The sequence below is a fragment of the Salvelinus fontinalis genome, chromosome 3 (assembly GCF_029448725.1).
Source record: "Salvelinus fontinalis isolate EN_2023a chromosome 3, ASM2944872v1, whole genome shotgun sequence".
Classification (NCBI taxonomy): Eukaryota; Metazoa; Chordata; class Actinopteri; order Salmoniformes; family Salmonidae; genus Salvelinus; species Salvelinus fontinalis.
In genome coordinates, this window is record NC_074667.1 from 58,128,200 (window position 1) to 58,150,986 (window position 22,787).

The 22,787-nt window shown below is 41.4% G+C and overlaps 1 protein-coding gene across 6 annotated transcripts in view; it reads left to right on the forward strand.

Moving 5' to 3' along the window:
• The window catches only part of LOC129851184 (voltage-dependent calcium channel subunit alpha-2/delta-2-like), a 460,295-nt gene that overhangs the window by 345,724 nt on the left and 91,784 nt on the right, over positions 1 to 22,787 (forward strand). The window lies entirely within an intron of this gene.

Consider the following 22,787-nt stretch of genomic DNA (forward strand, 5'->3'; position numbering starts at 1 on the left):
AATCATAAAAACATATATATTTTGAGACGTTATCATCCTAATGTTAGATAAAAGTCTAACTAGAACTTCATGGGAATCTAAGCTAATGTTCTTGGAATGTTCCCAGTTTGCTGGGTACTCTCTCTGTTATCTCTCTGTTATCATATTGTAATCTGTTGGACATGAATGTGTTCACGCTCACGCTCAGGCTGTATCCCAAATAATTCACCAATGATCTGCTAACAGATAGACCACCATTTCTACCTGTTTTGTTTGCAGTCTTCCTCTTCATCAGAAGAACCTCTTTATTTCTGAGGCATAGAAGCTAGGTACCCGGTTTGTAACAAGCTTTTCCAGCAGCCTCTCTCAGCCAATCTTCAGAGTTAGCCGCTCTTTATCCCGGACGAGGGGACAAAGAACATGGAGAACCAACCATGGCGCAATCAGTCCTGCCTGTTGTTCCCGTAGCCATTTTGTGCTGGCCTCTAGATTCTCTCAAAGATATGCCTTTACTGGGACTTATATATGAATAAAGGCTTTCTGATTTAGCCTGCTGGGGATTATATAGGCATAGTAGTAGAATGGAATACTCTGGGAGGATGTTCATTTGAAAGAGTTTTGCTCAGCAGAAAATGTTTACTGTGGGAAAATCAAGTCCCTGTGCGTAGTCTGCAGTGGAAATATTGGCCCAGCTGTTTCAGCTTTGGCACCAGCGCCGTTATGAGCATGCTGTTTGAGTGCTGTTATTTCTCCTTAGTTGAGTAAAATGCAGTACTCATATACAGAAGCCAATCATACTCACATTCAAATCCTTCTCTGGATAAGAGCGTCTGCTAAATGACTTAAATGTAAATGTAAATGTAGCCTAGCTTCTGTCAATAACACATATATAATAAATTCTAAATACAAGCATACAACACATGGTATTGTTATACAATATTGTGGTTATGCACTGTATGCATATGATAAAGGTGAATAACTAACTTGGACATTGAGTTAGCAGTAGCACAAAATATTATGACCAGTAGTGTTAAGCTATAAAATAATGTTATTAGGAATAAGTCAAGCAAATGTATCAAGCATCTCAGAGTAGGAGTGCTGATCTAGGATCAGTTTTGCCTATTAGATCGCAATAAATAAGATTTGCATAGACAGCCGACTTGATCCTAGTTCAGCACTCCTACTCTAAGACGCTTGATACAAATGGCCCCAGAGATCTCAAGTTAAAAGCTGATTTTCATGTAGATTTGAAAGAAAATAGCCTATTATCCTCCTGGGATATTTCTAACTCTGAGTTCCTGGGGCTTGGAACGCTGTCGAAAGGGCAGAGACATGCTCAGTACCGAAGGAGAAAGCTTCTGCTGGAACACCATAGGTGGCTAGGGGAGCTCACGAGGAACTGATGAGGAGCTGATGAGGAACTGATGAGGAGCTGATGAGGAGCTGATGTGGGTGGAACGTTTGTCTGTGGGTCTTGAGAGGTCTGGGCTCATTGAAAGAGCTTTAGGGTCAGTGGAGCAGCAGCATTGTGAGTGAGCAGGAAAGGCTGTCTGGCCAACCCAGAAAGAACAGAGCAAAGCAGCAGGAGTGTGACATGGTCAGCATTTGAGAATAAAAGCCTGGAACTGAGTCTAAAAGTTACAATAAGGTCCAGTAATTGAATCTACTATATAGTTGGTGTGCTGAGTTTAGAGCGAATTACTATCTAAATTACTTCTCCAAAATTTCATCAGTTATCTTCTCCTTCAGTTCTGATGCCTGAGTCTTTGTGCTACTTTACCTGGGAAACACCAGCAGACTATAGATCACTTATTAAATACGGCAATGCTTCAGAGCCTGTTCATTCTATTGAAATCCCTCTGATACTAATCTCTCCCTCTGTTTGAAACCCTCTACTATACCCTCAGATTATTTCTCCATCTACTGTAGTCTATATCTCTGATTTCTGTTGTGAGCCCCCTAATTTCTGTGACTGTGTCTTGTGCTCTTTTTGGATGGAACCCATGACATGGCATGTGTTCCATCATGTTTGCCTGAACCACAAACAGTCAGTGTCCACGCCACAGCCACTACGGGATAGAAAATGAACAGGGTGCTATCTACACAGGAGCTGGCGTATTGTGTGGTATTGTGTGTCTAAGGCAGTAAGTGCTGGTAGACTATGGTATGGATGAGTTTAGTGTTCTGTGTTATGCTTTGTGGATGGAGTAAATGAATAGAGTTTATTATGAGCACTCATCCTCTGTGTACTCGAAGGGGTTGTTATTGTAGTGCTTTGATAATGAACGCCTAAGAGAAGAGGGTCGAACCATGAAACTTTAGTAATATGATTGGTTTTCTCTGTTATATTTGAGGGTTGGAAGGAGCTGGTTTTTGCATGACAAGTAGTTTTTACAGAATTGCGTTAGGCATAGTAATGATATGGCAACAACAGAGTTTTTGACACACGGGAGATGGACCAAGAGAAAGAGCCTGAGAGAGGAAAAGAGAGAGAGGGAGTGAGGGAGAGAGAGGGAGAAGGAGAAAAGGAGGAGGAGAGAGACTTTAATAATAGAAACCGTTTAGAGCTAAAAGCTTTTTATTTTTTTATTGAGTTCCTTTCAGCAGCTAAATGAGGCAGTGTATGAGTCCTGGTTTGATTTGTCTGCCAGGGACCATGTCCGTTTATTGAGATTGAGAGTGTTCCCTGGGCACAGTAATGAACCATTTTATGATTCATTATTCCACTGCTGATTCCTGCTGCCAAGTCTGCAAACTTTCTAATTAACTTAGGTCAAACATTCACACAGTTTTCTTCTAATTATCAATGCTTATTGCAGAACGGACACCGCCACAGAAAAAGCCACAGAGGAATAAATTGATGTGGAGAGAGAGGTTTTATTCTTGTGGTGGGTGAATGTTAGGGAAACATTGAGGGAACAAATGGCAGGGAGAGTTTTTCTGAATAATTGCCGGGGAAGAGCTCAGGGGAATATAATCTTACAGGGAATCACAGAGAAACAAGGATAGGAGAGGAAGCCCTTTCCTGCAGTCAAATGACCTAGTGACCTCATCGGTGGAATGTCATTCATATTTTTCACATATTTCATCATTCATAAACAAACAACAACAAACAAATTCAGAAAATCTGCTGTTTCTATGTCAAATGGTTTTGTTATATTTCAATTTTCTGTGATGTTTATTAAGTGTAATTTTGGGATGCAAACTCAAAATACAGTTTATGGTACAGGTGTCTTCTTTTTTTAAAGCCCAAAAACGTGTGTGAGGTGTATACTTTTGTTTCAAAGTATATTTGATTAAGACTACCAATAAACACTTTGTATGACCCTTATTTAGCAAACTGCAGTAAAAGGTTAAATAAAAACCACTGAAAGAATCCCATCACACACTTAAAGATGCAGTCCGGGATCTTCAGCACTTACAAATTCATAACATATTATACAAAATAGATGACGTAGTACACAGTTGTGTTCACTTTTCGGGGACCCATTTTAGCTTGTGAGTGCTCCTTCTGGCTGAAATTATAGAAAACCTTTATCTCCTGGGTCTGTCTTTAGTTTCATCACCTCTTTATCTCCTGGGTCTGTCTTTAGTTTCATCACCTCTTTATCTCCTGGGTCTGTCTTTAGTTTCATCACCTCTTTATCTCCTGGGTCTGTCTTTAGTTTCATCACCTCTTTATCTCCTGGGTCTGTCTTTAGTTTCATCACCTCTTTATCTCCTGGGTCTGTCTTTAGTTTCATCACCTCTTTATCTCCTGGGTCTGTCTTTAGTTTCATCACCTCTTTATCTCCTGGGTCTGTCTTTAGTTTCATCACCTCTTTATCTCCTGGGTCTGTCTTTAGTTTCATCACCTCTTTATCTCCTGGGTCTGTCTTTAGTTTCATCACCTCTTTATCTCCTGGGTCTGTCTTTAGTTTCATCACCTCTTTATCTCCTGGGTCTGTCTTTAGTTTCATCACCTCTTTATCTCCTGGGTCTGTCTTTAGTTTCATCACCTCTTTAACTCCTGGGTCTGTCTTTAGTTTCAGATAAGCTTCACACCTGTGTAATATAATGGTTATTGCACCAGACTGAAGATGGTATTAATAGTTTTGCAGACACAGCTGCTATACGGTACAGTAGTAAGTAATCGCTGGTGTTGCTGGAACCCTTTTCATTTCAGAGATAACCACTTAAACACACATTTGGCTATATTTACATGTATGTTGTCATAGTAACGGAAGAGTAAAGATAAAGACACATTTAAGTACAGGAAAACCCAAACATGTTCTTTCTTTAGTCTTGAAGTTGGATAAAGTTAAAATCCCCTGCATGCAGAGCAGTGGCAGATCCTGTCATTGCCGTTCTATTGTACACATCAGCTGTGAGCAATGTGCTTATTACAATAGAATGGTGAGGAGTGACTAATTGCATGTGTACATGAAAGAGTGGGTGAAGTGAAGCTTTGCTGGTTAGAATGAATGGAAGGATTAGTCCTCCTCTCCTTTGAAGGGAGGCTGCTGTCCCTCTCTCACTCTTTCTTTCACCCAGTTAATGAGAGAGAGCGAGAGAGAGAGAGCAAACAAGCCCAACATTAATGCCCAAACCACCAGCTAAAAGCACATGTTCCGTGAATGTTAGCTACTGCTCTGCCGTGGTGCTGTAGTAGGTGTGGCGTGGACACTGTGACTGTTTGTGGTTCAGGCACCCCTCTGGACATCTTCAGGCAAACATGATGGAACACATGCCATGTCATGGGTTCCATCCAAAAAGAGCAAAAGACACAGTCACAGAAACTCGGGGGCTCACAACAGAAATCAGCGATATAGACTTCAGTAGATAGAGAAATAATCTGAGGGTATAGTAGAGGGTTTAAAACAGAGGGAGAGATTAGTATCAGAGGGATTACAATAGAATGAACAGGCTCTGAAGCATTGCCGTATTTAATAAGTGATCTATAGTCTGCTGGTGTTTCCCAGGTAAAGTAGCACAAAGACTCAGGCATCAGAACTGAAGGAGAAAGAGAACGGATGAAATTTTGGAGAAGTGATTTAGATAGTAATTCGCTCTAAACTCAGGACACCAACTGTATAGTAGATTCAATTACTGGACCTTATTGTAACTTTTAGAGGAATACCACAATTTATGTGGGTAATGGGTAATTAATTTACAGTATAACAATATGGATTTTTGAAAAGAGAAGTGATTTAATTTAGGCTAAAAGAGGTAGTAAAAGACAGTCAAATGACATCTAAAAGTATGTGCTGTGTGCATCCATCCAGCCCACCTCAGGCTCATCCTATGGCTGAAATAGACATGTTCTTTCTGTCACCCAGCTCACGCTATGCTGGAGATCATCTCAGTCCTCCTCAACATCAAGACAGATTTATGGAGCGAGAGACTGAGAAAGAAAAGCAAAAGTCATTTTGAAAGGAAATGACTGTATGGGGGATTTAAAGTCTGTTTTTCACTCAGAGGGAGAAGACAGCTAAAATCACCACATGGCTCTATTAATATTTCTACCGTTCCTCTTGATTTGATTCGCTCTGTCTTCCGCCCCATACTCGTCCCAGCACCCCCTGCACCCCCCTCCCTACCCCCACCCCTAAAGTGTATGCCCAGTGAAGGGGCACTATCGTTTACCCACACGCTAATGAGAACAGTCAGCACACCAGACTCCACTTCACTCACCACCAAGCTCACAAATTACATTTCATTTGTTTATTTTTGACTGCATCACTTTAATTAGAAAAAGTCTTTGGGCGGAGATCTCTCCAGTCTTTCATTTCATATTCGTGATTCTTAGGAGACGTTCTGCGTTTGATTTGCTCTTCACAGTTCGGGAAGTTTGAGAGCAGGATTGAGGGCTTCAATCAGAAATACAGCGTTTCAAACAGTTTTATCCATATAAACATAGAGAGAGAGAGAGAGAGAGAGAGAGAGAGAGAGAGAGAGAGAGAGAGAGAGAGAGAGAGAGAGAGAGAGAGAGAGAGAGAGAGAGAGAGAGAGAGAGAGAGAGAGAGGTGGATGTTTGAGATTGCAGACTATGTAGTTAATGGGATCCAAATCTGCCAGTGTAAAAAAAAAAGATTACCCCTGTGCTGTGTGTATTAAAAAGAAATGTGTACTGTACTTGTTTGTTAAAAGGACCTCCTTTACTATTGTATGGAGAATGTTGGTTCTATTACCACCACTGTATATACATCTGGTTCTATTGTATGGAGAATGTATGTTCTATTACCACCACTGTATATACATCTGGTTCTATTGTATGGAGAATGTAGGTTCTATTACCACCACTGTATATACAGCTGGTTCTATTGTATGGAGAATGTATGTTCTATTACCACCACTGTATAGCTGGTTCTATTGTATGGAGAATGTATGTTCTATTACCACCACTGTATATACATCTGGTTCTATTGTATGGAGAATGTAGGTTCTATTACCACCACTGTATATACAGCTGGTTCTATTGTATGGAGAATGTAGGTTCTATTACCACCACTGTATATACAGCTGGTTCTATTGTATGGAGAATGTAGGTTCTATTACCACCACTGTATATATAGCTGGTTCTATTGTATGGAGAATGTATGTTCAATTACCACCACTGTATATACAGCTGGTTCTATTGTATGGAGAATGTAGGTTCTATTACCACCACTGTAAATACAGCTGGTTCTATTGTATGGAGAATGTAGGTTCTATTACCACCACTGTATATATAGCTGGTTCTATTGTATGGAGAATGTAGGTTCTATTACCACCACTGTATATACAGCTGGTTCTATTGTATGGAGAATGTAGGTTCTATTACCACCACTACATATATACCGCTGGTTCTATTGTATGGAGAATGTATGTTCTATTTCCACCACTGTATAGCTGGTTCTATTGTATGGAGAATGTATGTTCTATTACCACCACTGTATGTACATCTGGTTCTATTGTATGGAGAATGTAGGTTCTATTACCACCACTGTATATACAGCTGGTTCTATTGTATGGAGAATGTAGGTTCTATTACCACCACTGTATATACAGCTGGTTCTATTGTATGGAGAATGTAGGTTCTATTACCACCACTGTATATATAGCTGGTTCTATTGTATGGAGAATGTATGTTCAATTACCACCACTGTATATACAGCTGGTTCTATTGTATGGAGAATGTAGGTTCTATTACCACCACTGTAAATACAGCTGGTTCTATTGTATGGAGAATGTATCTTCTATTACCACCACTGTATATACAGCTGGTTCTATTGTATGGAGAATGTAGGTTCTATTACCACCACTACATATATACCGCTGGTTCTATTGTATGGAGAATGTATGTTCTATTTCCACCACTGTATAGCTGGTTCTATTGTATGGAGAATGTAGGTTCTATTACCACCACTGTATAGCTGGTTCTATTGTATGGAGAATGTAGGTTCTATTACCACCACTACATATATACCGCTGGTTCTATTGTATGGAGAATGTATGTTCTATTACCACCACTGTATAGCTGGTTCTATTGTATGGAGAATGTAGGTTCTATTGCCACCACTGTATATATAGCTGGTTCTATTGTATGGAGAATGTAGGTTCTATTACCACCACCACTGTATATACAGCTGGTTCTATTGTATGGAGAATGTAGGTTCTATTACCACCACTGTATATATAGCTGGTTCTATTGTATGGAGAATGTATCTTCTATTACCACCACTGTATATACAGCTGGTTCTATTGTATGGAGAATGTAGGTTCTATTACCACCACTGTATATATAGCTGGTTCTATTGTATGGAGAATGTATCTTCTATTACCACCACTGTATATACATCTGGTTCTATTGTATGGAGAATGTATGTTCTATTACCACCACTGTATATATAGCTGGTTCTATTGTATGGAGAATGTATGTTCTATTACCACCACTGTATATACATCTGGTTCTATTGTATGGAGAATGTATGTTCTATTACCACCACTGTATATATAGCTGGTTCTATTGTATGGAGAATGTAGGTTCTATTACCACCACTGTATATATAGCTGGTTCTATTGTATGGAGAATGTATCTTCTATTACCACCACTGTATATACAGCTGGTTCTATTGTATGGAGAATGTAGGTTCTATTACCACCACTGTTTATATAGCTGGTTCTATTGTATGGAGAATGTAGGTTCTATTACCACCACTGTATATACAGCTGGTTCTATTGTATGGAGAATGTAGGTTCTATTACCACCACTATATATATACCGCTGGTTCTATTGTATGGAGAATGTATGTTCTATTTCCACGACTGTATAGCTGGTTCTATTGTATGGAGAATGTAGGTTCTATTACCACCACTGTATAGCTGGTTCTATTGTATGGAGAATGTAGGTTCTATTTCCACCACCACTGTATATACAGCTGGTTCTATTGTATGCAGAGTGTAGGTTCTATTACCATCACTGTATTTATAGCTGGTTCTATTGTATGGAGAATGTAGGTTATATTACCACCACTGTATATACAGCTGGTTCTGATGTATGGAGAATTTAGGTTCTATTACCACCACTATATATATACCGCTGGTTCTATTGTATGGAGAATGTATGTTCTATTACCACCACTGTATAGCTGGTTCTATTGTATGGAGAATGTAGGTTCTATTACCACCACTGTATATATAGCTGGTTCTATTGTATGGAGAATGTAGGTTCTATTACCACCACCACTGTATATACAGCTGGTTCTATTGTATGGAGAATGTATCTTCTATTACCACCACTGTATATACAGCTGGTTCTATTGTATGGAGAATGTATGTTCTATTACCACCACTGTATATACAGCTGGTTCTAGTGTATGGAGAATGTAGGTTCTATTACCACCACTGTATATACAGCTGGTTCTATTGTATGGAGAATGTAGGTTCTATTACCACCACTGTATATACAGCTGATTCTATTGTATGGAGAATGTAGGTTCTATTACCACCACTGTATATATAGCTGGTTCTATTGTATGGAGAATGTATCTTCTATTACCACCACTGTATAGCTGGTTCTATTGTATGGAGAATGTAGGTTCTATTACCACCACTGTATATACAGCTGGTTCTATTGTAGGGAGAATGTAGATTCTATTACCACCACTATATATATACCGCTGGTTCTATTGTATGGAGAATGTAGGTTCTATTACCACCACTGTATTTCTGGTTCTATTGTATGGAGAATGTAGGTTCTATTGCCACCACCACTGTATATACAGCTGGTTCTATTGTATGGAGAATGTATGTTCTATTACCACCACTGTATAGCTGGTTCTATTGTATGGAGAATGTAGGTTCTATTACCACCACTGTATAGCTGGTTCTATTGTATGGAGAATGTAGGTTCTATTACCACCACTGTATATACAGCTGGTTCTATTGTATGGAGAATGTATGTTCTATTACCACCACTGAATATATAGCTGGTTCTATTGTATGGAGAATAGAGGTTCTATTAGCACCACCGTATAGCTGGTTCTATTGTATGGAGAATAGAGGTTCTATTAGCACCACCGTATAGCTGGTTCTATTGTATGGAGAATAGAGGTTCTATTAGCACCACTGTATAGCTGGTTCTATTGTATGGAGAATGTATGTTCTATTACCACCACTGTATAGCTGGTTCTATTGTATGGAGAATAGAGGTTCTATTAGCACCACTGTATAGCTGGTTCTATTGTATGGAGAATGTATGTTCTATTACCACCACTGTATAGCTGGTTCTATTGTATGGAGAATAGAGGTTCTATTACCACCACTGTATAGCTGGTTCTATTGTATGGAGAATAGAGGTTCTATTAGCACCACTGTATAGCTGGTTCTATTGTATGGAGAATGTATGTTCTATTACCACCACTGTATAGCTGGTTCTATTGTATGGAGAATAGAGATTCTATTATCACCACTGTATAGCTGGTTCTATTGTATGGAGAATGTATGTTCTATTACCACCACTGTGTAGCTGGTTCTATTGTATGGAGAATGTAGGTTCTATTACCACCACTGTATATATAGCTGGTTCTATTGTATGGAGAATGTATGTTCTATTACCACCACTGTATATATAGCTGGTTCTATTGTATGGAGAATGTATGTTCTATTACCACCACTGTATAGCTGGTTCTATTGTATGGAGAATGTATGTTCTATTATCACCACTGTATATACAGCTGGTTCTATTGTATGGAGAATGTATGTCCTATTACCACCACTGTATATATAGCTGGTTCTATTGTATGGAGAATGTATGTTCTATTACCACCACTGTATAGCTGGTTCTATTGTATGGAGAATGTATGTTCTATTACCACCACTGTATATACAGCTGGTTCTATTGTATGGATTATGTAGGTTCTATTACCACCACTGTATATATAGCTGGTTCTATTGTATGGAGAATGTAGGTTCTATTACCACCACTGTATAGCTGGTTCTACTGTATGGAGAATGTATGTTCTATTACCACCACTGTATAGCTGGTTCTATTGTATGGAGAACGTATGTTCTATTACCACCACTGTATATATAGCTGGTTCTATTGTATGGAGAATGTAGGTTCTATTACCACCACTGTATATATAGCTGGTTCTATTGTATGGAGAATGTATCTTCTATTACCACCACTGTATATACATCTGGTTCTATTGTATGGAGAATGTATGTTCTATTACCACCACTGTATATATAGCTGGTTCTATTGTATGGAGAATGTAGGTTCTATTACCACCACTGTATATACAGCTGGTTCTATTGTATGGAGAATGTAGGTTCTATTACCACCACTGTATAGCTGGTCCTATTGTATGGAGAATAGAGGTTCTATTATCACCACTGTATAGCTGGTTCTATTGTATGGAGAATTGATGTTCTGTTACAACCACTGAATATATAGCTGGTTCTATTGTATGGAGAACGTATGTTCTGTTGCAACCACTGAATATATAGCTGGTTTTATTGTATGGAGAACGTATATTCTGTTACAACCACTGTATATATAGCTGGTTCTATTGTATGGAGAATTGATGTTCTGTTACAACCACTGTATATATAGCTGGTTCTATTGTATGGAGAATTGATGTTCTATTAACACCACTGTATATATAGCTGGTTCTATTGTATGGAGAATTGATGTTCTATTACAACCACTGTATATATAGCTGGTTTTATTGTATGGAGAATGTATGTTCTATTACCACCACTGTATATACAGCTGGTTCTATTGTATGGAGAACGTATGTTCTATTACCACCACTGTATATATAGCTGGTTTTATTGTATGGAGAATGTAGGTTCTATTACCACCACTGTATATACAGCTGGTTCTATTGTATGGAGAATGTAGGTTCTATTACCACCACTGTATATATAGCTGGTTCTATTGTATGGAGAATGTAGGTTCTATTACCACCACTGTATATACAGCTGGTTCTATTGTATGGAGAATGTATGTTCTATTACCACCACTGGATAGCTGATTCTATTGTATGGAGAATGTAGGTTCTATTACCACCACTGTATATATACCGCTGGTTCTATTGTATGGAGAATGTATGTTCTTTTACCACCACTGTATAGCTGATTCTATTGTATGGAGAATGTAGGTTCTATTACCACCACTGTATATATACCGCTGGTTCTATTGTATGGAGAATGTATGTTCTATTACCACCACTGTATAGCTGGTTCTATTGTATGGAGAATGTAGGTTCTATTACCACCACTATATATACCGCTGGTTCTATTGTATGGAGAATGTATGTTCTATTACCACCACTGTACAGCTAGTTCTATTGTATGGAGAATGTAGGTTCTATTACCACCACTATATATATACCGCTGGTTCTATTGTATGGAGAATGTATGTTCTATTACCACCACTGTATAGCTGGTTCTATTGTATGGAGAATGTAGGTTCTATTACCACCACTGTATATATACCGCTGGTTCTATTGTATGGAGAATGTATGTTCTATTACCACCACTGTATAGCTGGTTCTATTGTATGGAGAATGTAGGTTCTATTACCACCACTATATATACCGCTGGTTCTATTGTATGGAGAATGTATGTTCTATTACCACCACTGTACAGCTAGTTCTATTGTATGGAGAATGTAGGTTCTATTACCACCACTATATATATACCGCTGGTTCTATTGTATGGAGAATGTATGTTCTATTACCACCACTGTATAGCTGGTTCTATTGTATGGAGAATGTAGGTTCTATTACCACCACTGTATAGCTGGTTCTATTGTATGGAGAATGTAGGTTCTATTACCACCACTGTATAGCTGGTTCTATTGTATGGAGAATGTAGGTTCTATTACCACCACTGTATATACAGCTGGTTCTATTGTATGGAGAATGTATGTTCTATTACCACCACTGAATATATAGCTGGTTCTATTGTATGGAGAATAGAGGTTCTATTAGCACCACCGTATAGCTGGTTCTATTGTATGGAGAATAGAGGTTCTATTAGCACCACCGTATAGCTGGTTCTATTGTATGGAGAATAGAGGTTCTATTAGCACCACTGTATAGCTGGTTCTATTGTATGGAGAATGTATGTTCTATTACCACCACTGTATAGCTGGTTCTATTGTATGGAGAATAGAGGTTCTATTAGCACCACTGTATAGCTGGTTCTATTGTATGGAGAATGTATGTTCTATTACCACCACTGTATAGCTGGTTCTATTGTATGGAGAATAGAGGTTCTATTACCACCACTGTATAGCTGGTTCTATTGTATGGAGAATAGAGGTTCTATTAGCACCACTGTATAGCTGGTTCTATTGTATGGAGAATGTATGTTCTATTACCACCACTGTATAGCTGGTTCTATTGTATGGAGAATAGAGGTTCTATTAGCACCACCGTATAGCTGGTTCTATTGTATGGAGAATAGAGGTTCTATTAGCACCACCGTATAGCTGGTTCTATTGTATGGAGAATAGAGGTTCTATTAGCACCACTGTATAGCTGGTTCTATTGTATGGAGAATGCATGTTCTATTACCACCACTGTATAGCTGGTTCTATTGTATGGAGAATAGAGGTTCTATTACCACCACTGTATAGCTGGTTCTATTGTATGGAGAATAGAGGTTCTATTAGCACCACTGTATAGCTGGTTCTATTGTATGGAGAATGTATGTTCTATTACCACCACTGTATAGCTGGTTCTATTGTATGGAGAATAGAGATTCTATTATCACCACTGTATCGCTGGTTCTATTGTATGGAGAATAGAGATTCTATTATCACCACTGTATAGCTGGTTCTATTGTATGGAGAATGTATGTTCTATTACCACCACTGTGTAGCTGGTTCTATTGTATGGAGAATGTATGTTCTATTACCACCACTGTATATACAGCTGGTTCTATTGTATGGAGAATGTATGTTCTATTACCACCACTGTATAGCTGGTTCTATTGTATGGAGAATGTATGTTCTATTACCACCACTGTATATACAGCTGGTTCTATTGTATGGAGAATGTATGTCCTATTACCACCACTGTATATATAGCTGGTTCTATTGTATGGAGAATGTATGTTCTATTACCACCACTGTATAGCTGGTTCTATTGTATGGAGAATGTATGTTCTATTACCACCACTGTATATACAGCTGGTTCTATTGTATGGATTATGTAGGTTCTATTACCACCACTGTATATACAGCTGGTTCTATTGTATGGATTATGTAGGTTCTATTACCACCACTGTATATATAGCTGGTTCTATTGTATGGAGAATGTAGGTTCTATTACCACCACTGTATAGCTGGTTCTACTGTATGGAGAATGTATGTTCTATTACCACCACTGTATAGCTGGTTCTATTGTATGGAGAACGTATGTTCTATTACCACCACTGTATATATAGCTGGTTCTATTGTATGGAGAATGTAGGTTCTATTACCACCACTGTATATATAGCTGGTTCTATTGTATGGAGAATGTATGTTCTATTACCACCACTGTATATACAGCTGGTTCTATTGTATGGAGAATGTAGGTTCTATTACCACCACTGTATAGCTGGTCCTATTGTATGGAGAATAGAGGTTCTATTATCACCACTGTATAGCTGGTTCTATTGTATGGAGAATTGATGTTCTGTTACAACCACTGAATATATAGCTGGTTCTATTGTATGGAGAACGTATGTTCTGTTGCAACCACTGAATATATAGCTGGTTTTATTGTATGGAGAACGTATATTCTGTTACAACCACTGTATATATAGCTGGTTCTATTGTATGGAGAATTGATGTTCTGTTACAACCACTGTATATATAGCTGGTTCTATTGTATGGAGAATTGATGTTCTATTAACACCACTGTATATATAGCTGGTTCTATTGTATGGAGAATTGATGTTCTGTTACAACCACTGTATATATAGCTGGTTCTATTGTATGGAGAATTGATGCTCTGTTACAACCACTGTATATACAGCTGGTTCTATTGTATGGGGAATGTAGGTTCTATTACCACCACTGTATATATAGCTGGTTCTATTGTATGGAGAATTGATGTTCTATTACAACCACTGTATATATAGCTGGTTCTATTGTATGGAGAATTGATGTTCTATTACAACCACTGTATATATAGCTGGTTCTATTGTATGGAGAATTGATGTTCTATTAACACCACTATAGCTGCTTCTATTGTATGGGAAATGTATGTTCTCTTACCGCCACTATAGCTGGTTCTATTGTATGGATAATTTATTTTCTGTTACAACCACTATATATATAGCTGGTTCTATTGTATGGAGAATTGATGTTCTATTACCAGCATGGTGCAGTAGGATCTCTTGGCCACTCTTCAGAGGAACGGTAAAAAGATCTTCATGAAGATGATGACGATAATAATGGTTATTACTTCTTCAAAGGCCTTATCCATCTAATAGCTACTTCTATCATCCCAAATGGATTTGTTATGTGGGATCGTTTGTATTCCCGTTTGTAATATATCACACCAGACGTGTCTGTCTGTGTGTGTATTAACTGCCTTCTATAACGCTGGATTAAGATTAAGTTGTGCTGTGTGATTAACCAAAATGTGGGTTATTTTTTCATTTTTTTAACAGCTAATTGACTGACAGGTTAAATTATTTGAATTCCACTTGGTGTTTGTTTTCTTCTTCTAGAGATAAATCAGATCTGTGCTATGTAGCAGGGAGTTGTAGTTTCCAACAGGCCATTATTCTACATAATTTAGTGCATCAAATGTGGTAATTTACTACAATGACCATTATCCATTGCGCATCTAGTTGTCAGGTGTTTCTTTTCCACCTGCTACAGAAGAGAGACAGGAATGTGGGATCGTGAGGCGATATAGAATGCAGCTGTTGCTTAGCGATGTATCTCTCCTTAAAAATACATGATCTAAGTGATTGATAGTTGGTATTCAGCAGTCATAAAAGTATGCCTTGTTTACTTTTAAGAACTCCAAAATAGTGATTTTTTTTAGACAGAATAGGCAGCAGCTCTATAGAGATGACTGAAATAGTAAAGTCATCAAATAAATCAAATGTAATATACACAAAAACTGAAATATTATATTAAAGTAATGTGAATAAATGATGGTTAATAAGTGATAAGCAGTAATGGGCAGTCACTACCGTCATGGGACTTTTAGTGATTGTTTTATTCTGTGTTGTTACAGCATTCAACCCAAATGGAAAAGCGTGATTATTTTTTAATTACATTTACATTTAAGTCATTTAGCAGACGCTCTTATCCAGAGCGACTTACAAATTGGTGCATTCACCTTATGACATCCAGTGGAACAGCCACTTTACAATAGTGCATCTAAATCTTTTAAGGGGGGGGGGGGTGTCAGAAGGATTGCTTTATCCTATCCTAGGTATTCCTTAAAGAGGTGGGGTTTCAGGTGTCTCCGGAAGGTGGTGATTGACTCCGCTGTCCTGGCGTCGTGTGGGAGTTTGTTCCACCATTGGGGTGCCAGAGCAGCGAACAGTTTTGACTGGGCTGAGCGGGAACTGTACTTCCTCAGTGGTAGAGCGGAGGAGCAGGGTGACGTGAGAGAACTTGGGAAGGTTGAACACCAGACGGGCTGCGGCGTTCTGGATGAGTTGTAGGGGTTTAATGGCACAGGCAGGGAGCCCAGCCAACAGCGAGTTGCAGTAATCCAGACGGGAGATGACAAGTGCCTGGATTAGGACCTGCGCCGCTTCCTGTGTGAGGCAGGGTCGTACTCTGCGGATGTTGTAGAGCATGAACCTACAGGAACGGGCCACTGCCTTGATGTTAGTTGAGAACGACAGGGTGTTGTCCAGGATCACGCCAAGGTTCTTAGCGCTCTGGGAGGAGGACACAATGGAGTTGTCAACCGTGATGGCGAGATCATGGAACGGGCAGTCCTTCCCCGGGAGGAAGAGCAGCTCCGTCTTGCCGAGGTTCAGCTTGAGGTGGTGATCCGTCATCCACACTGATATGTCTGCCAGACATGCAGAGATGCGATTCGCCACCTGGTCATCAGAAGGGGGAAAGGAGAAGATTAATTGTGTGTCGTCTGCATAGCAATGATAGGAGAGACCATTTGAGGCTATGACAGAGCCAAGTGACTTGGTGTATAGCGAGAATAGGAGAGGGCCTAGAACAGAGCCCTGGGGGACACCAGTGGTGAGAGCGCGTGGTGAGGAGACAGATTCTCGCCACGCCACCTGGTAGGAGCGACCTGTCAGGTAGGACGCAATCCAAGCGTGGGCCGCGCCGGAGATGCCCAACTCGGAGAGGGTGGAGAGGAGGATCTGATGGTTCACAGTATCGAAGGCAGCCGATAGGTCTAGAAGGATGAGAGCAGAGGAGAGAGAGTTAGCTTTAGCAGTGCGGAGCGCCTCCGTGATACAGAGAAGAGCAGTCTCAGTTGAATGACTAGTCTTGAAACCTGACTGATTTGGATCAAGAAGGTCATTCTGAGAGAGATAGCAGGAGAGCTGGCCAAGGACGGCACGTTCAAGAGTTTTGGAGAGAAAAGAAAGAAGGGATACTGGTCTGTAGTTGTTGACATCGGAGGGATCGAGTGTAGGTTTTTTCAGAAGGGGTGCAACTCTCGCTCTCTTGAAGACGGAAGGGACGTAGCCAGCGGTCAAGGATGAGTTGATGAGCGAGGTGAGGTAAGGGAGAAGGTCTCCGGAAATGGTCTGGAGAAGAGAGGAGGGGATAGGGTCAAGCGGGCAGGTTGTTGGGCGGCCGGCCGTCACAAGACGCGAGATTTCATCTGGAGAGAGAGGGGAGAAAGAGGTCAGAGCACAGGGTAGGGCAGTGTGAGCAGAACCAGCGGTGTCGTTTGACTTAGCAAACGAGGATCGGATGTCGTCGACCTTCTTTTCGAAATGGTTGACGAAGTCGTCTGCAGACAGGGAGGAGGGGGGGGGGAGGGGGAGGAGGATTCAGGAGGGAGGAGAAGGTGGCAAAGAGCTTCCTAGGGTTAGAGGCAGATGCTTGGAATTTAGAGTGGTAGAAAGTGGCTTTAGCAGCAGAGACAGAAGAGGAAAATGTAGAGAGGAGGGAGTGAAAGGATGCCAGGTCCGCAGGGAGGCGAGTTCTCCTCCATTTCCGCTCGGCTGCCCGGAGCCCTGTTCTGTGAGCTCGCAATGAGTCGTCGAGCCACGGAGCGGGAGGGGAGGACCGAGCCGGCCTGGAGGATAGGGGACACAGAGAGTCAAAGGATGCAGAAAGGGAGGAGAGGAAGGTTGAGGAGGCAGAATCAGGAGATAGGTTGGAGAAGGTTTGAGCAGAGGGAAGAGATGATAGGATGAAAGAGGAGAGAGTAGCGGGGGAGAGAGAGCGAAGGTTGGGATGGCGCGATACCAACCGAGTAGGGGCAGGGTGGGAAGTGTTGGATGAGAGCGAGAGGGAAAAGGATACAAGGTAGTGGTCGGAGACTTGGAGGGGAGTTGCAATGAGGTTAGTGGAAGCACAGCATCTAGTAAAGATGAGGTCAAGCGTATTGCCTGCCTTGTGAGTAGGGGGGGAAGGTGAGAGGGTGAGGTCAAAAGAGGAGAGGAGTGGAAAGAAGGAGGCAGAGAGGAATGAGTCAAAGGTAGACGTGGGGAGGTTAAAGTCACCCAGAACTGTGAGAGGTGAGCCGTCCTCAGGAAAGGAGCTTATCAAGGCATCAAGCTCATTGATGAACTCTCCGAGGGAACCTGGAGGGCGATAAATGATAAGGATGTTAAGCTTGAAAGGGCTGGTAACTGTGACAGCATGGAATTCAAAGGAGGCGATAGACAGATGGGTAAGGGGAGAAAGAGAGAATGACCACTTGGGAGAGATGAGGATCCCGGTGCCACCACCCCGCTGACCAGAAGCTCTCGGGGTGTGCGAGAACACGTGGGCAGACGAAGAGAGAGCAGTAGGAGTAGCAGTGTTATCTATGGTGAGCCATGTTTCCGTCAGTGCCAAGAAGTCGAGGGACTGGAGGGAAGCATAGGCTGAGATGAACTCTGCCTTGTTGGCCGCAGATCGGCAGTTCCAGAGGCTACCGGAGACCTGGAACTCCACGTGGGTCGTGCGGGCTGGGACCACCAGGTTAGGGTGGCCGCGGCCACGCGGTGTGAGGCGTTTGTATGGTCTGTGCAGAGAGGAGAGAGCAGGGATAGACAGACACATAGTTGACAGGCTAAAGAAGAGGCTACGCTAATGCAAAGGAGATTGGAATGACAAGTGGACTACACGTCTCGAATGTTCAGAAAGTTAAGCTTACGTTGGAAAAATCTTATTGACTAAAATGATTAAAATGATACGGTACTGCTGAAGTAGGCTGGCTAGCAGTGGCTGCGTTGTTGACTTTGTTTGAAGTGTAGCTGGCCAGGTAGCCTCGATAGCTGGCTAGGTAACCTCGGTAACTGGCCAGATAATTAGTCTAACCACACAATTGTCCTAGATACAAGGACAGCAAAGACAACTATGTAGCTAGCTAACACTAGCCAGCTAACACTACACTAATCAAATCGTTCCGTTGTAATGTAATAGTTTCTACAGTGCTGCTATTCGGTAGAAGTTGGCTAGCTAGCAGTGTTAGCAGTGTTAGCGGTGTTGACCAGCAGTATTGACTAGGTAGGGGAACGGCAGCGCGGCGGACGAAAATAGCTGTCTAGCTAACCGAAAATTACTCTAGACTCCACAGTTATCTTAGATACAAGGACAGCAGAGACAACTGTGTAACTAGCTAACACTACACTAATCAAGTCGTTCGTTGAATGTAGTAGATTCTACAGTGCTGCTATTCGGTAGCTAGCTAGCTAGCTAGCAGTGTTGATTACGTTACGTTACGTTAAAAGGACGAAAATAGCTGGCTAGCTAACCTAGAAAATCGCTCTAAACTACACAATTATCTTTGATACAAAGACGGCTATGTAGCTAGCTAAGATCAAACAAATCAAACCATTGTACTGTAATGAAATGAAGTGAAAGTGTGATACTACCTGTGGAGCGAAGCGGAATGCGACCGGGTTGTTGAATGCGGAAGTGCATTTTTTTTAATAATCGAACCGAAACTGAACAGACTTCAAAAAGCACTAAGATTAAACAGAAGGCAAAGATACATTTTGATCACTGTTCATCAGAGCCTGTGCCACGTTCAGAGAGAGAGAGAGAGAGAGAGAGAGAGAGAGAGAGAGAAAGAGAGAGAGAGAGAGAGAGAGAGAGAGAGAGAGAGAGAGAGAGAGAGAGAGAGAGAGAGAGAGAGAGAGAGAGAGGGAATACACGCACTAATGAAGAGCAGCAAATGGAATCCTTTATTGTTTCTGATTTTATGTGAGGTTCCATTAGGGATCTGCTGCTAGGGATGATTGCTGGAGTACCATGGCCTGGAGAGCATCCGCAGTTTCACCTTTTCAAGATATCAGAGAGAGGCCTGTTTCTTAGAAAGATGAGCCCCACAAAGTGCTCAGGGGCCATGTCTTCCTGTGCAAGCAAGCAGGTCGGGTGAGGGCGGGGTTGAGGTCAAGGGTGAAGGTGGGGCAGGTCGGGTAAGGATAACGGAGGGGGCGAGGGCGAAGAGTGGGGACAGGTCAGGGCGAGGCTGGGAGTGAGAGATGGGGTGGGGGCAGGTGGGGGCGAGGGTGGGGGTGAGGGCAGATCAAGCCCCTTCTCTCTCTCTCTAACCTGACAGTTCGTCAGCAACTCGGAGCAGTAATTGAAAATCATGGGAAAAGTGGATAATGATCGTTTATTTGTGTGAAATTCAAACGAGAAGGGGAGAAAGCTGGACTTGGTGGTTCAGCGGCTTATCTGGCTGTGGTTGGCTGAGTAATTAAATCAGGAAAGCCAGTGAAGTTATGCTCAGCTCAGCGCCTTGTCCTGTTTCTCCTTTAATCAAGAGCCCATTAAACCTCTGATTGCGTGCCCCATCTTCTGACTCCAGCTCAGCTATTAAACAGGAAGTGAAAGGCTTTCTCTGTTGCAGGGGGTTGGTGGAATGCACAGGATGCAAAGTAAGAGATAAATAGCAGGACAGGTATTGGGTAAAGAACTGAAAGCCTTTTATATGGTAGCAGATCAAGGGTAATGGGGAGATGAGGAATTGGGTGGGGCGGGGGGGGGGGGGGTGTTAGGAGAGGGGCATTATAGCACTCACAGGATACAAAGTAATATGTAAAGTGCAAGAGTGGTAATAGAAGGAGAGAGAGGGAGAGCGACATGCTGGTGGTGGAATATTTGTAGACATGAGTCTAACATTCAACATGTTTTCCAGTTCTGGTTAAATGGGTGATCAGACATGAATTGTGCATGTGTGCCATTCAGAGGGCGAAAGGGCAAGACAAAAGATTGAAGTGCCGTGGAATGGTGCCAGGCACACTGGTTTGAGTGTGTCAAGAACTGCAACGCTGCTGGGTTTTTCACGGTCAACAGTTTTCCATGTGTATCAAGAATGGTTCACCAACAAAAAGACATCCAGCCAACTTGACACAACTGTGGGAACCAACATGGGCCAGCAACCCTGTGGAACGCTTTTGACACCTTGTAGAGTCCATGCAACTCAATATTAGGAAGCTTTTCCTAATATTTTGTGCACTCAGTGTACATATATCTTAATATTCCAGACTCCCTAATATTTCTATATATCTGAATTATATTATTTTATTTGGGGGATTTGTGTATATTGTTTTGTATTGCTAGGTATTACTGCACTGTTGGAATTAGGAACATAAGCATTTCACTACACCCGTGACAGCATCTGCTAAATATGTGTAGGTGACAAATAACATTTGGTTTGATTTGATTTTTCATTTGATGTCCCAGACACACTGCTCTCTCTCTCTCTGATGAACAGTTTCGGTTCTGGGCCAGCTCACTACATATACAGTATACTGTACATTCTGATGGAGTCAGAACCACACCGGCAGAGGGGACAAAGTCATTCAGCCAGAAGAGATATTTGTATTTACTATGGATCCCCATTTGTTCCTGCCAAGGCAGCATCTATTCTTCCTGGAGTCCAGCAAAATTAAGGCAGTTATATATAAATAAAAGCATTGCATTACATTCACAACAGATTTCACAACACATTAAGTGTGTGCCCTCAGGCCACTACCCTACTACCACATATCTACAACACAGCGGGGATATCACAATCCCCGCTGTTCCGTAAGGTGTATTTGTATCAGTTTTTTAAATCAAATTTTATTGCTTGCATGAGTTACCTGCTCTGCTCTTAAATGCAAGTAAAACTAAATGCATGCTCTTCAACCGATCGCTGCCCACACCTGCCCGCCAGTCCAGCATCACTACTCTGGACGGTTCTGACTTAGAATATGTGGACAACTACAAATACCTAGATGTCTGGTTCGACTGTAAACTCTCCTTCCAGACTCACATTAAGCATCTCCAATCCAAAATTAAATCTAGAATCGGCATCCTATTTCGCAACAAAGCATCCTTCACTCATGCTGCCAAACATACCCTCGTAAAACTGAATATCCTACCGATCCTTGACTTCGGCGATGTCATTTACAAAATAGCCGCCAACACTCTACTCAGCAAATTGGATGCAGTCTATCACAGTGCCATCAGTTTTGTCACCAAAGCCCCATATACTACACACCACTGTGACCTGTATGCTCTCGTTGGCTGGCCCTCGCTTCGTATTCTTCGCCAAACCCACCGGCTCCAGGTAATCTATAAGTCTTTTCTAGGTAAAGCCCCGCCTTATCTCAGCTCACTGGTCACCATAGCAGCACCCACCCGTAGCACGTGCTCCAGCAGGTATATTTCACTGGTCACCCCCAAAGCCTATTCCTCCTTTGGCCGCCTTTCCTTCCAGTTCTCTGCTGCCAATGACTGGAACGAATTGCAAAAATCACTGAAGCTGGAGACTCATATCTCCCTCACTAACTTTAAGCACCAGCTGTCAGAGCAGCTCACAGATCGCTGCACCTATACATAGCACATCTGCAAATAGCCCATCCAACTACCTCATCCCCATACTGTTATTTATTTATTTTATTTTGCTCCTTTGCACCCCAGTATCTCTACTTGCACACTCATCTTCTGCACATCTATCACTCCAGTGTTTAATTTCTATATTGTAATTATTTCGCCACTATGGCCTATTTATTGCCTTACCTGCCTTATCCTACCTCATTTGCACACACTGTATATAGACTTTTTCAATTTTATTATTGACTGTATGTTTGTTTATTCAATGTGTAACTCTGTGTTGTTGTATGTGTTGAACTGCTTTGCTTTATCTTGGCCAGGTCACAGTTGTAAATGAGAACTTGTTCTC